At 49.3% G+C, this 13,752-nt stretch overlaps 1 protein-coding gene across 5 annotated transcripts in view; it reads left to right on the top strand.

The window, feature by feature from the left end:
- The window catches only part of Caln1 (calneuron 1), a 477,612-nt gene that overhangs the window by 75,617 nt on the left and 388,243 nt on the right, over window positions 1-13,752 (top strand). Inside the window, exon 1 of one of the 5 annotated variants that reach the window (XM_021163077.2) lies at window positions 4,731-5,389. The exons of the other annotated variants lie outside the window; for them this stretch is intronic. The gene's annotated coding sequence lies outside the window, so the exon portion shown is untranslated. Of the gene's footprint in view, window positions 1-4,730; window positions 5,390-13,752 lie in introns of those variants that run through there. 5 annotated transcript variants of the gene reach the window in all.

Here is a 13,752-nt window from a genome sequence, read left to right on the forward strand (position 1 = left end):
TCAGTTGTCTGTAAAGGACACATGGCCTGTGAGAATCCAGGAATTCTCTTCTCTGCATCCCCCTCATCATGGTAGGGGTCTTAAAGAGATACAGACTCCTGCTACATGGGCTCATGGATCTGAACCCAGGTCCTTGTGATTGTACAGCAGGTACCTTACCCACTGAGCCACCTTTCCAGGCTCGGAATAGTTTCTCCAATTAACTACTCCCTGTGCGCGCGCGCGCGCGCGTGTGTGTGTGTGTGTGTGTGTGTGTGTAATAAACATCTACAAAAACTGTTTTCTACTTGCAAACTCAGGGTAAATGACTTCTTTAGTGTATAAACTGATGACGTGTATGGCTCAGGGGAAGGTATTTATTGTAGATATGATGGAGAGGGCAGCCAGAGGTATCTGGAGGAATCTAGAGGAGAGAGAGAGAGAAATGGACTGAACATGGCCAGTGGACTGGACCTGACCATGAGAGAAGTGGAGCAGAGCAGAGCAGAGCAGAGAGGTGGGAGCGAGGTGTGAGAGGTGAAGATGAAATAGAGATGAGGGCAAACTTTGGCTCTGACATTGTGGTTTATTATTATTATTATTGCTGCTGCTGCTGCTGCTGTTGTTGTTGTTGTTTCTCACATCTGCATGGGCAGAAACTTTACTTATGTTTATGCCAGGACACATATTCTGGCACATGTATAGAGGTCAGAGGTCAACTTTCAGAAGTCAGATTTTTTTAGTCTCTACCTTGTGGAGCCTGGGGATTGAACATAGGTTATCAGACTTGGCCAATAATGCCTCTATCTGCTGAGCCATTTCCATGGTCCGATCTTTCTTTTACTTTTTAAAAATCTCCAACCACTTTTGTTCAGAGCATGATAGACACTCTCATCACTTTCTGCTTCTGATTGTGTGGAGTACTGGAAGGTAGATCTGTCAATTAATGGGCAAGCAAAGAGAAGGAAAGACTAAAAGAATGGAAGAGGGAGATGCAGAGCAACCTGGGCACTCCAGAAAATGGTTCGGTCCGTACTAGTGAGGCTGCAATTGTCCCCTGCCTCACGCTTGTCACAGAATTCCAAAGCCAGGCAGAGGACAGAAGGTACTGTCTCCCAGGGCTCTTTGTATTTTGTATAGACCAGGGACAATGCTTAACGCTAACTGCAGCTATAAATGTGTGACAAAACGAAGCTCCTGCCATTCATTTTGTTTTGTTGATTTTAGCCTCCATCCTGCAATTGGCAAAACATCAGTTTGTGGTACTGAGGATGGAGCCCAGGGCTTTCGCATGTTAGGCAAGTCTTCTACCACCAAGTTATGTACAGAGCATCTCACTGGGGGATACTAGGCTCTGCTGTTTAGCCAAATACCAGCTCTTATCTAACTAGAAAGTGTGTGTGTGTGTGTGTGTGTCTGTGTATATGTATGTTACACATTTATTGTATATTCTATTTCTACAATACGTTAAACAAGTGTCAGGTCCTGTGGCCCAGTTTCTCCCCTAACCTGGAAGCCTTATAATAGTTGTAGTCAGTGAGGGCAGTGGGAAACACTGCCTTTACCACGCACCCCAAAGCTGGCTACTTTCTTCCAGCTCTTGATGTCTCAGGGCTTTGTATCCTGAGGAGACAGACCCTCGATGCCCCCTTCCTCCAGGTCACATCTTTGACATGTGTTAACTCCTGGTAAACTATGGGTTCATGTGTAAAACAGCTGCCCTCTTAATCACATTAGCTGTGTCTGCTGGCAAGAGTGTTTGTTAACTGTTGCTGTTCCCTTTTAGAAGGCGCGGGCCACTGAAGTCTCTCTAACCACTTCTGTAACTGTGGGTGGTGTGGGGGTGGGGACAGGTCTCAAAGGTGCCAGAGCAGAACTTCTCAACCTGTGGGCCTCGACCCCTTTGGCCAACTTCTATCTCCAAAAATGTTTACATTATGACTCATAAGAGTAGCAAAATTACAGTCATGAAGTAGGAACACAATAATTTTAAGGTCAGGGGTCATCACACCATGCGTCTCAGGGTCAGGAAGGTTGAGAGTCATTGCGCTACTGGAGTAGAGGGTACACCTAAAACTGAACTTTCTGAATTAAGTCTTGGGGGGGGGGAGGGGCAAAGATAGCTTTAGGAAGGTTGAGAAGCGCTATGCTAGGGTACATAGTCTAGAAAAGGTTAATTAAGGCACTCCATATATATGTACAGTTGTATGGAAATCATTGTCCAAGCTGGGTGAAGACTCCAGTATGTTTTGGGGCCACCCACACTCTTGTCAGTAATTTCCCATTCATGCTTTGTAAGAAAGCCCAATAATGTCACTGGTTCCCGGGGTGAATTCTGGGGGAACTGTTTTACCAAGGGGGACATTATGAAGAGGGGGGCAGATGTGCCCAGGGTAAGAATTCTCACGACATAGTGACAAAGGCCCATGTTTGTTGAAGCTTACTGTAGGCTTGGAGCTGAGTGACCCCAGGATACTGCTATTTCACAGGGTGGCATTTAATCTTTACAAAGGGGGTGGATGTCAGTATTGTTCCCATTTGGCAGATGAGGACAGCAAGATTCAGACAGAACAAATAATTTGTCCATAGGCAGGGGGTAGAGGGGACAGAGTGAGAAGTTTTGAATACACTGGTCATGTAGCTCAATCTTCACCCTCTCACACCCCCTTCCCCCGGAACTCCCTGTGTGTGGATAGCCTTGCTGTCTTGCCAGTGAGTTTTGCTGGTCTGTAAGTCCATCCTGAAAGAGAATTTCTTAAAAGGGCTACAGACTGTTAGAAGAAGACACTGCTTTCAGCTGGGAATGATGATCCGTACCGGCCACTCTGGAAGCCAAGAGGCTGAGGCAGGGTGACCCTGGGAGTTCAGGGCCGGACTAAATAGGGAGATACTCTCAAAGGAGATACATAGCAGGTTCTCAGGTCCAGGGGGTACCCGACTTCTAACCCAGGAACCCATGCAAAAAAACTGGGTGGGTACCCCTTACATACTTGTACTGCCAGCACTGGGGAGGCAGAGACAGGGACTCCCAGGTGTTCTGGCCAATCAGTGTGTAGCCTACAAGTCAAAAATGGCAAGAACCCATTTCAAAAAAGAAACAGGGCACATGGTGACTGAGAATATCCAAAGAGTCCTCTAGCCTCCACATGTGCTCCCATACACCCTCACGCAAAAGAATGTGATTCTTACCCAAATATATACTGAGATTTCCCCCTTCCCCACTGTATTCCCCACTCCCTGACATCCCCCCCCCCCCACCCAGACCACCAAGCTCAGGCTGTCCTGGAAACTCACTGATTCCAGATTATCCTGCCTCTACCTCCTCAGTGCTGCGAGGTCAGGTATGCCCCACCACACCTGATTCTTTTCTCACTCTTTATGGCAACCCCTTCCACACACATCTGTGAAACAAACACACACAGCTTACCTGGTGGCCCAAGAAGCCTCTAAGACAATTTGAGAGGGAAGGCTGGGACATGAAAAGATAGGACTATCGTGGGCTAAGAAATCTTAAATGTCAAAGGTGTGCCAACAGTAGCAAGTGTGCCGGGGACTCAAGAAACCCTGCAGCTCAGGCGGCAGGCCAGGAGGCATAGACAGGGAGGGGATCCTGATTAACTTGGATGACTGGCTGCCAGTGCCCAAACTCCCTTGGCAGCAGGACCAGCCAACGGAGAGGTGGTGGCTGAGCTTTTTGGAAGAAACGCTAAAGATGACTTTCCACGGGTTGTTCCTGATTGGAGCAAGAAATTTCTCCACATCTTTGATGCTGACAGTGTAGGCTGCTGAGATTCATGGTCCTCATAGGGAGATAAGACCCTGGAAGCTCGGATAAAAGGGAGATACCAGAAAAGCTAGTGCCAACCAGGTGGGTTGTTCTCTCTCTGGCTCACCCTATCAGGAGCAGGAAGGGGTTATGAGAGCCCTCTGGGGGCTGGGGGCGGGGGTAGGTGACTAGTTACTTTGATCTTTTTCTTGATAAGACTACCCTTGGTAGCAAGATGTATCCTGTTAGCAGCTGGACACTTGAACTGCCGTTCAAGATGGTCCCCCAGAAAGCTAAGTGGTGACTCTAAGCTAATTGTTGCCCTTCAAGTGAGTCAAGGGAGACCAGGATTCTCTCTGGGTGTAGACTTGGGAAGTCAGCCCCAGGTTAGGCTGCAAACAATCTGTGAAGTTTCAACCCCACATCTTGTGTCAAGGTAGGTACCCATTCTTTCGTATGGAATCTATACTATGACCTTGGTAGAAGTGGGGACGGGCCACATGTTCTGAGGCTCTAGGGACGCGGGATGAGAGGTGTGTGTGCTTATGCCCTTCGTAGACATAGCGAAGGGACGGCTCACAGCATTTTGCTCTCACCCTGGTTTTGACTACCAGCCTTTCCGTCGACACCTCCTCCTCCTCCTCCCCCATGGCATTTGGGGACTCAGGTGTAACTGTGGGCATCGGGGAAGAAGGAGTTAAGGTAGGGGTGGGCGTGCTTGGGTTGGGGCTGAGGTGTTTAATAGAGAGAAGCAAGCAATTGGCGAGTGTGAACGTGGGCAGCTTCTTTGGGGAGGAGAGGAAAGAGGGCCGGCTGCTAAGCTGCAGCTCGCCCCCCGCGTGTGTCTGCCTGTGTGTGCAGCGTGCATGTGTGTGAGAGAGCGAGCGAGCGAGTGAGTGTGAGTGCGCGCGCACCGAGGCGTTCCTCAGGTTGCGCTGCCTGGAAACGGAGGGAGCCATTGGAGAGGCTTTGGGGGTGGGGGTGGGAGGTCCCCAATCCTGGGAGAAAAGCGAAGAGAGACTGGGGTGGCCAAGTCCAGCATCCAGGCTCCAGGCTCGGTGGGAGGAAGAAGCCAAGAGTGGTAGGGGGGATCTCCTTGCTAGAGACCGCTAGGCTTCTTCCTCTGGAGGAACCGGGGAGGCACTGGGGAGGAGGCCGGAGCTGCATGGAGTTTCTGGGGCGCGTAACTCCGGCGGGGCCTCGGCCACTGGGCTCCCGGGCGCAGCGAGGAGGCAGCCGCGCACATGGGCTAAGCCCGCGCGGCCAGCGGGCGAGGGAGGGGTAGAGGCGAGAGCGGTGCAGGGGGTGCGGGGCGCACGTTCCCCCAGACGGGAGGCGAGGACAAGGACAGGGGAGAAAGGAGCAGCCTAGATCATCGCGGGCTCTGCACAGCCCAGCTGTGAGACTCAAGGGAAAGGCAAGACTCGCGCCGCGCCAGGCACCCGGGTGCCGCTGGGTTGGGCAAAGCGGCCTCCGAACCAGAGTGGGGGCACGCCGTGGGAGCCGGCTACGGAGAGGAAGGATGCCCGCGCGGGGACGCATGTGAGCGCCAGCCTGAGCGCTCGGTTTCGCGTCGCCCCCTCCCTGCGGGCCTCGGAGGAGGTGCCTGGGCTGCCGGGCAGCGGAGCTCCGGCTCCAGGAGAGGTGAGTGATGCTCTCTCCCAGTCTTTATCCTGCATCCTCCCTGCATCGTTGCCTCCCTCGCTGCTTCAATGGTCCCTTCCCCGGATGCCCCTACCCTAGCGAGTCTCGGAGTGGGCGGGTGTGCTGCCCACAAGCGCCTCCTGGACCTGTTGGCCCCGCTCTTAGCACCCCACCTCTCGGGGCCGGGGTGTCACCCGAACCATCCTGATCTCTCTTCATGCTTAGGGTGGGTGAGGAGCGCTGGAATTGCAGAAGGGCCTGGGTACACTCGTGGGAATCCCGGGACTGTGCCCAGCTCGTGGAGTCTTGGGTGCTAGTGGCCACCGGGCTGCGCGCCCCCGGGGACACCCAGGTTGTGGGAAAAGGGAGCTTTGGGTGTCGGGGATCCGATCCGCATCGCAGCCTAAGTGGGAGTCCTTGGTGGCATTCTGGTCTCCGGGAAGCTGGAGTCATGGCGATCTATCTAGGGAGGTGGGAGGTATGGATCACTCCATCTCCATCTTCCCACCCCGATGCTCGCTTCCTTGGGGGAGGATCGGTGGTCTTGGAGCACATGGGGTGACCCTAGAGGCCTCAGGCAGTTCCACCGGGACCTCTGGGTGTCAAGCTTTGGAACTAATCCAGATCCAGGGCAGAGGTAGACACTCCGCCTCTCTAGCGCAAGCCAGGTTTGCCTGGGTGCCCAGCTTCCCCAGACCAGCGCTTCAGGGAGTGAACTTCCTCAGACTTGGTCTGAGGGCGCCTGGGCAGCAGCAGGTAGTTCTAGTCTTGCCTCAGGGAGGACCCGAGGATACTTTGACCCACAAGCAAATGGTGCTAAGCCAGGACTGAGCGCTGCGGTTTGATTCCACAGTGTGGGACACGTGCATCTTCGGCCCCCATCCCGGTGTTTCTTCTCCAAGCTGTTCCTTTGCCCGAGGAGTTTGTGAGAGATCCCATTTGCGCCTCATTCCTTACCTCCAGGGGTAGCTGTGCCTGCATGCAGTTCCTTAGGTGCCAAGACTGGGGCGCCATCCCTAGGCCCCAGACTATTCTTTTTTATTGTTTTTACATAAAAAGGAGACATTCCTGGGTCCACAATATAGCAGCCAAGAGTCGGTAGCGTGTGGCTGTGAAGTCTGATAAATTGTGGTCTTAACTACGTTCTGCAGTGGCCCAGTGCAGTCTGAACTGCAGAGTTACCAAGACCAGGAGAGACAACGGGGCACTGTTCTAACCCTATGCTTTTGTGCACGTGGAGGGACTCGTGTTCTGCATCTAACTGCTGTCTCCCAGTCTCAAAGATCAACTTTAAACACACACACACACACACACACACACACACACACACACACACACACACACACACTCATCGGAGCTAAGCATAGGTTGTGAAGCTGCTTGGTATGAATTGTCTTACAGGGTAGTGCAAGACATGCTGTCCACAGAGCACCACTCCGGCTGTCCTTGGGGTTGTTGGAGGTGGTGATTTAACATTTTAACTAACTAACTAACTAACTAACTAACTAACTAATTAATGCAAGGTGGGCATCAGTGGTATGGTAACAATCAATGTGAGTTGTTATTGTTATTTATTAGTTTCTTATTTATTTGGTGTGTGTGTGTGTGTGTGTGTGTGTATGTGTGTATATGTGTGTGTGTGTTGGAGGCCAGAGGCACAGAATCTCCCTGAAGCTGGAGTTACAGTGTATTTGTAAGCCACCTGACATGGGCCCTGGGAACCAAACCCAGGTCCTCTCTGCAAGAGCAGCAAGCACTCTTGACCACTGAACCATCTTTTTTCCCCCTGATTTTATTTATCTTATTTTCTCTTTGGCATTACTGGGGATGACACCCAATGTTGGGTATCTGTTTCCTAGGAGTGTTCCACCACTGAGTGAAGTCCCCACTTCCTACCGTTGGCTTGTACTCGCTAATTCTGCACTGTGAGGTGTTGGCTGAAGTCATAGGTCTCTCCTGGGCTGGCAGCTCCCTTGCTGTGCCTCGTTTAGCATCCTCCCATGGTGTTCAGGTCATGGAGACTGTTCATTACTTCTCTGAGCAGTGCACGGGGTCCTGGCAGATACCCAAGGCTGGTCATGAGCTGAGTGGCTTCTGAAAGGTGGCCTTTTCAGAGTCATTTGAAGCTTGTGTGGTTTAATCGAAGCAGCTGGGGGGGGGCACCTTTCAAATTGTTTTAGGATTGTTCACTAAAATGCCACCTCTTTTCTGAGCCTGAAAGTTGTCACCAACCCAGCCTTCACTGACAGTGTGATGTAGAGTCGTTTGTAGGAAGAGAATAAGTAGCCAGGGCTGGTGGCTAAGGTCTGTGACCTCAGCACCTATGATGCTGAGGCAGGAGGATTGAGGCTAGGCTGGGCTGCATTGTGAGACTCTCAATCAATCAATCAATCAATCAGTCAGTCAGCCAGTCACATAGACCCTATCTCAAAACAAATGAACCAACAACAAAATAATTTAATTCAGCTGGTATCACTGAGAAAACTCACAGTTAAGTCCTAATGGGAATCCTTGAACCCCTTTCCTCTTGGTAGATAAGAGTGGGCAGCCGGACAGGGTAGAAGGTATCTGCTGGCCCCTTCCTTCCTTCCTTCCTTCCTTCCTTCCTTCCTTCCTTCCTTCCTTCCTTCCTTCCTTCCTTCCTTCCTTCCTTCCCTCCCTTCTTTCTTTCCTTCTTTTCTTTTCTTTTCTTTTCTTTTCTTTTCTTTTCTTTTCTTTTCTTTTCTTTTCTTTTCTTTCTTCTTTTCTTTTCTTTCGTTCTTTCGTTCTCTCTGTATTTTTGTGTGTGCAGGTGTAAGTGTATTTGTGCACAGGTGTGGAGACCCGAGGTCAGTCTTGTCTGTCATTGATCAGGTGCTGTCTGTCTTGGACTTTTTTTTTTTAAATTCTTAACATTTATTGTTTATTATTATGTTATTGGTGTATATGTGTGTGTGTGCATGTGTGTGTAGGTGTATGTATATGTGTGAATGTGTGTGCTCATCCCTAGTGCTTGTGAGGCTGGCTTATGAAGCCCTAGGGCTCCTCTAGTCTCTGCCTGAAGCCCCAGAGATCCTCCAGGCTCTTCCTCCCCATCCCTGGGATTATAAGTGTGTGCTGCCACGCCTGGCTCAAGCTCATAGCGTCATCTTTGTGCAGTTAGCCATTTACAGACAAAACTCTCTCCCCAGCCCAATAGCCACTCTTTTGAATTTATCATTTATCTCCTCATTAGAGCTTAAAATACAGGGTAGGGCAGGGTTCCAATTTAGAATTCCTTCTTTCTCTTCCTCCCTTCCTTTTCTTTGAGACAGGGTCTCACGTGGCTCCCGGCGGATCTCTGCTTTTCTGTGTAGGATGGGTGGCTTTGAACTCTACATTCTTCTGCCTCCACTTCTCCAGAGCTGGAATTATAGATCTATGCTATCATACCTAGCTTAGAAATTGCCTTAGCATGGCATGTGTGCTTGGGGGAGCCACTGCATTTTAGGGTTACTGGCACGAGAGCCATGTGTCCTGTGGGGAGCGTGCCAACCCATTACTGTAGTGACAGGCATTATTTGTGTTGGCGTTGGGTGGGGTAAAGGCGGGGAGCTGGTTCTTATGAGGTAATTCTGATGATGAGCTTCAGATATTTAAGCCCCATCCTACTTTATTATTATTTTTTTCTCCAGATAAGATCTGACTTGTAGCTCAGGCTGGCCTCTAACGTGTGACCTTCCTGCCTCAGTCTCTGAGTGCTGGGAAGATAGGCATGTACTGCTTTGCCCCATGGATACAGGGCTGGGGATGGAACCTGAGACTTTGTGTGTGCTTGGCAGACCCCCGTGCCAACTGAGCCGCATTCTCGGCCCAATTAGGCCTCTCCCTTCTTTCTTTTCTTCTCTCTCTTCTTCCTTCCCCCTTTCATTTTTCCTCTTCTCCTTCCTTCTTCCTCTTCCTCCTCTTCCTTTTCCTTCCTTCTCCTTCCCCCTCTGGTTTTCCTTCCCCTCTTCTCCTCCCTTTCCTTCTCTGTCGTTATTATTGTAGATCATTCCACCCAGGTACAGGATGGGTGGCCTGTCTTTGCCCTTCACTGGAGGCTTAAATGCCGGTAGTCAGACTCTGTAATCTCTGCTCATGATTGCAACCCAGCAGTTGTCTGTGGGATTTTTTAAGACAGCATGCTCCCTGATGCTCAAGCAATGAAGCCATCCTCCCTGGATCAAAGGCTCCGGTGGAGGCTGATTCTCAGTGCAGCCAGAAAGGAGGAGACTCCAAATGCAATGGCTGCTTCTAACCTGGGGTTTTCAAAGTGATTTATCTTTTTAATTGTTAAGCATCCCACATAGGCTGGGGATATGGCTCAGTTGGTAGAGCACTTGCTTAGCATACTCGGAGCCCTGTTAGTTCTCCAGCACTTCGGAAATGGCATTCGGTGGTGCACAATTAGTCTCAGGATTCAGGAAAGCGGTGACAGAGGCAGGAAGATCAGGAATTCAAGGTCATCCTAAATGACATTTAGAGTTTGAGGCCAGCCTGGAATATAGAAGACCCTGTCCCAAACCTCTAAAGCCAAAATACAGTATTAGAAAGCAAGGGGTCATTTGGAGTTCTTGAGCTTAAAGGTTAAGCAGAGAAAAGGCTGGTGGATAAGCAGAAGTCTTTGGTTAGGACGCACTTCTCCATTAGGCCTTCAGTGATACTGAGAGATGTGTCTCTGAAGGGGAAAAAACAGAGGACCGGATGCTTATCTTCTGATGCTGTGGACCAGACCAAGCCTGAGGGGCTGTGCCTGAGACCTATGCAAAGCCAGGAACATCAGCTTTCCACACATAGACTGCCTGTGTGTCTAGGTGGAGATTTATGCAGGTGAATACAGGCACCCTGAGATGCCAGAGGCATCAGATCCCTCTGGAGCAGGAGTTACAGGTGGTTGTGAGCCACCTGGCAAGGGAGCTAGAATCCCAACTCCGGTCCTCTGCAAGAGCACTTAGTGATCTTAATTGCTGAGCCTGTGGTTGTCTGTCTGTCTGTCTGTTTTTTTTTTTTTTTTTTTTTTTTTTTTTTTTTTTTTTTTTTTTTTTTTTTTGCATGTGCTCGGATGCTTGAGCCATGGGGTATATATGGAGCTCAGCAGAGTCTGTTTTCTTCTCCTACAAGGTAGGTCTCAAGGATTGAACTCAGCTCGTCAGCCTGTCCTGCAAGGGCTGACCGGAACTCTTAGGATGGGACAAGCTTGGAGAGAGCTAGCTTGGCACCTGTGGGAGCTGGAGGCTAGAGCTGTCTGGAGCTTCCTGTATTTGAGTGGAAGCAAATGGTTTCAACCTTGCTCTGTTTTTCCACTATTTTGTGTGTGTGTGTGTGAGAGAGAGATGTGTAGGTGGGCATACATACAGGTACATGTGGAGGTCCTGCGGATTTTTCTTTTGCAGTCTTCCTCAAGGGTTTTTTGTTTGTTTGTTTGTTTGTTTGTTTTTCGAGACAGGGTTTCTCTGAATAGCCCTGGCTGTCCTGTGACTCACTCTTTGTAGACCAGGCTGACCTTGAACTCAGAAATCTGCCTGCCTCTGCCTCCCGAGTGCTGGGATTAAAGGCGTGCGCCACCACGCCCAGCTGGTGTGTTTTGTTTTGTTTTGATTTCTTAAACCTTTATTCATTGAAGCATGGCCTCTCAATTGAACCCAGCACTCACTGACTAGGCTAGTCAAGCTGGAAGAGGGTCTCCTGTATTCCAAGTGCTGTAATTATGGATGGCTCGACCCACCCACCAAGCATTCTAATGGGGTCTGTGGATCTGAACTCTGGTCTCTATGCTTGTTTGGCGAATGCTTTCCCCATTCAGACATCCCAGCAACTCCTGCCCAGCCTCTTTTGCACAGGTGATGACCGGGTGATTGTTCTGAACGAGTAACGCTCAAGGGCACAACTGATAGCAATATTTGGCTAGGGGTTAAGTTTCTTAAAGGTCACGGATGTAAGAAGTCATTTTCTGGAACAATTTCTAATTTCCTTTTAAATTTCTTTTCCCTTTCCCCTTTCCTTTTTTATCTTTCTCCTCCCCTCCCTCTCTCCCCTCTTCTTTCCCTTCCTCTTTTTCTTCATTTGAGTAGATCAGGCTGACTTCAAACTCAGCTGTGTATCGGAAGATGACCTTGAACTCCTGATCCTCCTGCCTCCACCTCCTGAGTCGTGGGCTTCCAGGCAGGCTGGGCACCATCGAGCCACCTTTACTAATTTCGTTTGACAAAGGAGGCAGAAGAGGGTCTAATGTAACCAAGACCGGTGGGTGGCTGGTTCAGGTGAAGCAGTATTCTAGGCTTACCAAGACTACATAATTGGTTTGTTTTCCCATAGACAAGGCTGCGAGCTGTTCCCCAGGCCTAGACTGTGGGAGAAGGTAGTGACCTATTTTCAAACATCTCATTAGGGAATCTCTACCGCTATGAATGTGGCCAGTTAAAGTAGGTTGCTTTATCCTATGCCGGTCAAATCCAGGCACTCAAGTCTCCTTCATTCATCCAGCTCCCGAGTACAAAGCATCTCTTTCAAGCTCTGCGGGAAAATCGTGAGTTCATCAGCCAGAGGCGGTGCTCTCGTGCTCTGGAGGTGTAAGGCACAAAGAACGAGGTAAAATAGAGATGTCAAATTACAGAAGCAGGGTGTGGCAGCACACGTTGACTATCCCAGCGCTTGGGAAGCTGAGGCAGGATGGTTGTGAGTTTGAAGTCAGCCTGGGCTTTAGAGCAAGTTCCAGGCCAGCATGAGCTTCATGGGGGAGACTCTATCTTATAAAATAAAATAAAATATAGCAGGATATCATTGAATTGCAAGGGCTATTTAAGATTAGGTGGGCAAGAAGCGTCTTCTTGGGGAGACATTTACACTGACAATGGAATTGAAGCCACAGAAGAAAGAGCTGTGGGACACCTGGGAACAGAGCGTGCAAAGGTCTTGTGGTCGGGCTGAGCTGGGTGTGTTTGATGAAGAGAAGGTAGGCTGGTGGAACCGAGCATGACTTTAGAGAGGCCAAGAACCAGTTCAGCATATGGAGTTGACGCTGAGTTAGGAGGAGGCTCAGGAAAACTTTAAACAGGGTCTGTGACAGGACTGTGGCTATTTATTATTCTTTATGATTTTAAAACATTCAGTTAGTTATTGTGTATGTATGCATATGTGTATGTTTTGTGTGTGTGTGTGTGTGTGTGTGTGTGTATAAAAGTCAGAGGTTTGCTTTCAGGAGTACGTTCTTTCCTTCCACCTTCTGAGACCCAGGGATTGAACTCAGATCATCAGGCTCGGCTGTGAGCAACTTTACCACCCGAGCCACCTTGACTAGCCTCTTCGTTGTGTTTGTAATTGGTGTGTAGTGACAGCACACACATTGTGCACTCTGACCATATTCACCCCATACCCTCTTCTTTTTCTCTTGTTCCCATTTTCTCCCTCCTGAGCCTCCTTCCTTCCCTTGGTCTCTCTTCTGCTTTTATACAATATATAGCAATTGTTTTATATATCCCCATAAACTCTAGGCTCTACAAATGAGAGAAACACGGTGCTTATCTTGCCGAGGCTTAACTTCGTTTTCACGAAAGTGACATTTCCAACTTGTTCACCACTGAATCTGTGCGTCGGGTTTTCTTTTTTCCAATTTTTTATTAGGTATTTACTTCATTTACATTTCAAATGCTATCCCGAAAGTCCCCTATACCCTCCCCATAATCAGCCACCAAACGCAGACACCATTGCATACGCCAGCAAGATTTTGCTGAAAGGACCCTGATATAGCTGTCTCTTGTGAGGCGTTGGGTTTTCTTTACCCACTCCTCCGTTGGTGGGCAGCTCACTAGTTCCGTGTCTTGGCTATTGTGATTATATTGTTCTTAAGAGTCTTGGTATATATGTAGGAGTTGTAGGCTGGGTCATGTGATAGTTGTGTGTGTGTGTGCATGTGTTGTATGTTCACTTGTGTGAGGGAGCCTGTGTATGTGTGTGTGTGCATGTGTTGTATGTTCACATGTGTGAGGGAACCTGTGTATGTGTATGCATGCATGTGCTTTATGTTCACATGTGTGAGGGAGCCGGTGGATGTTGTGTGTCCTGCTTTGACAGTCTCCACCTTATTTGAGAGAGTGTCTCTAACTCAGTGCCTCCCTCAACTGGGAGGGTTGGGTGACCCTTTTACTGGGGTCACATATCAGATGTCCTGTTGTCAGAGGTTTACATAATGGTTCACAACAGTAGCAAAGTTGACACTAAAATAACAGTTAGCATAAGTTACACTTAGTAAAGTAGCAACAAAAATAACTTTATGGTTGGGGCTCACCATGACATGAGGACTATATTAAAGGGTCGTTGTAGCGTTAGGAAGGTTTTGAACCACTGGGCTAAGTGAAGCTGGAGCT

The sequence above is a fragment of the Mus caroli genome, unplaced genomic scaffold (genome assembly GCF_978045245.1).
Source record: "Mus caroli unplaced genomic scaffold, Mus_caroli_1 scaffold_4, whole genome shotgun sequence".
NCBI lineage: Eukaryota > Metazoa > Chordata > Mammalia > Rodentia > Muridae > Mus > Mus caroli.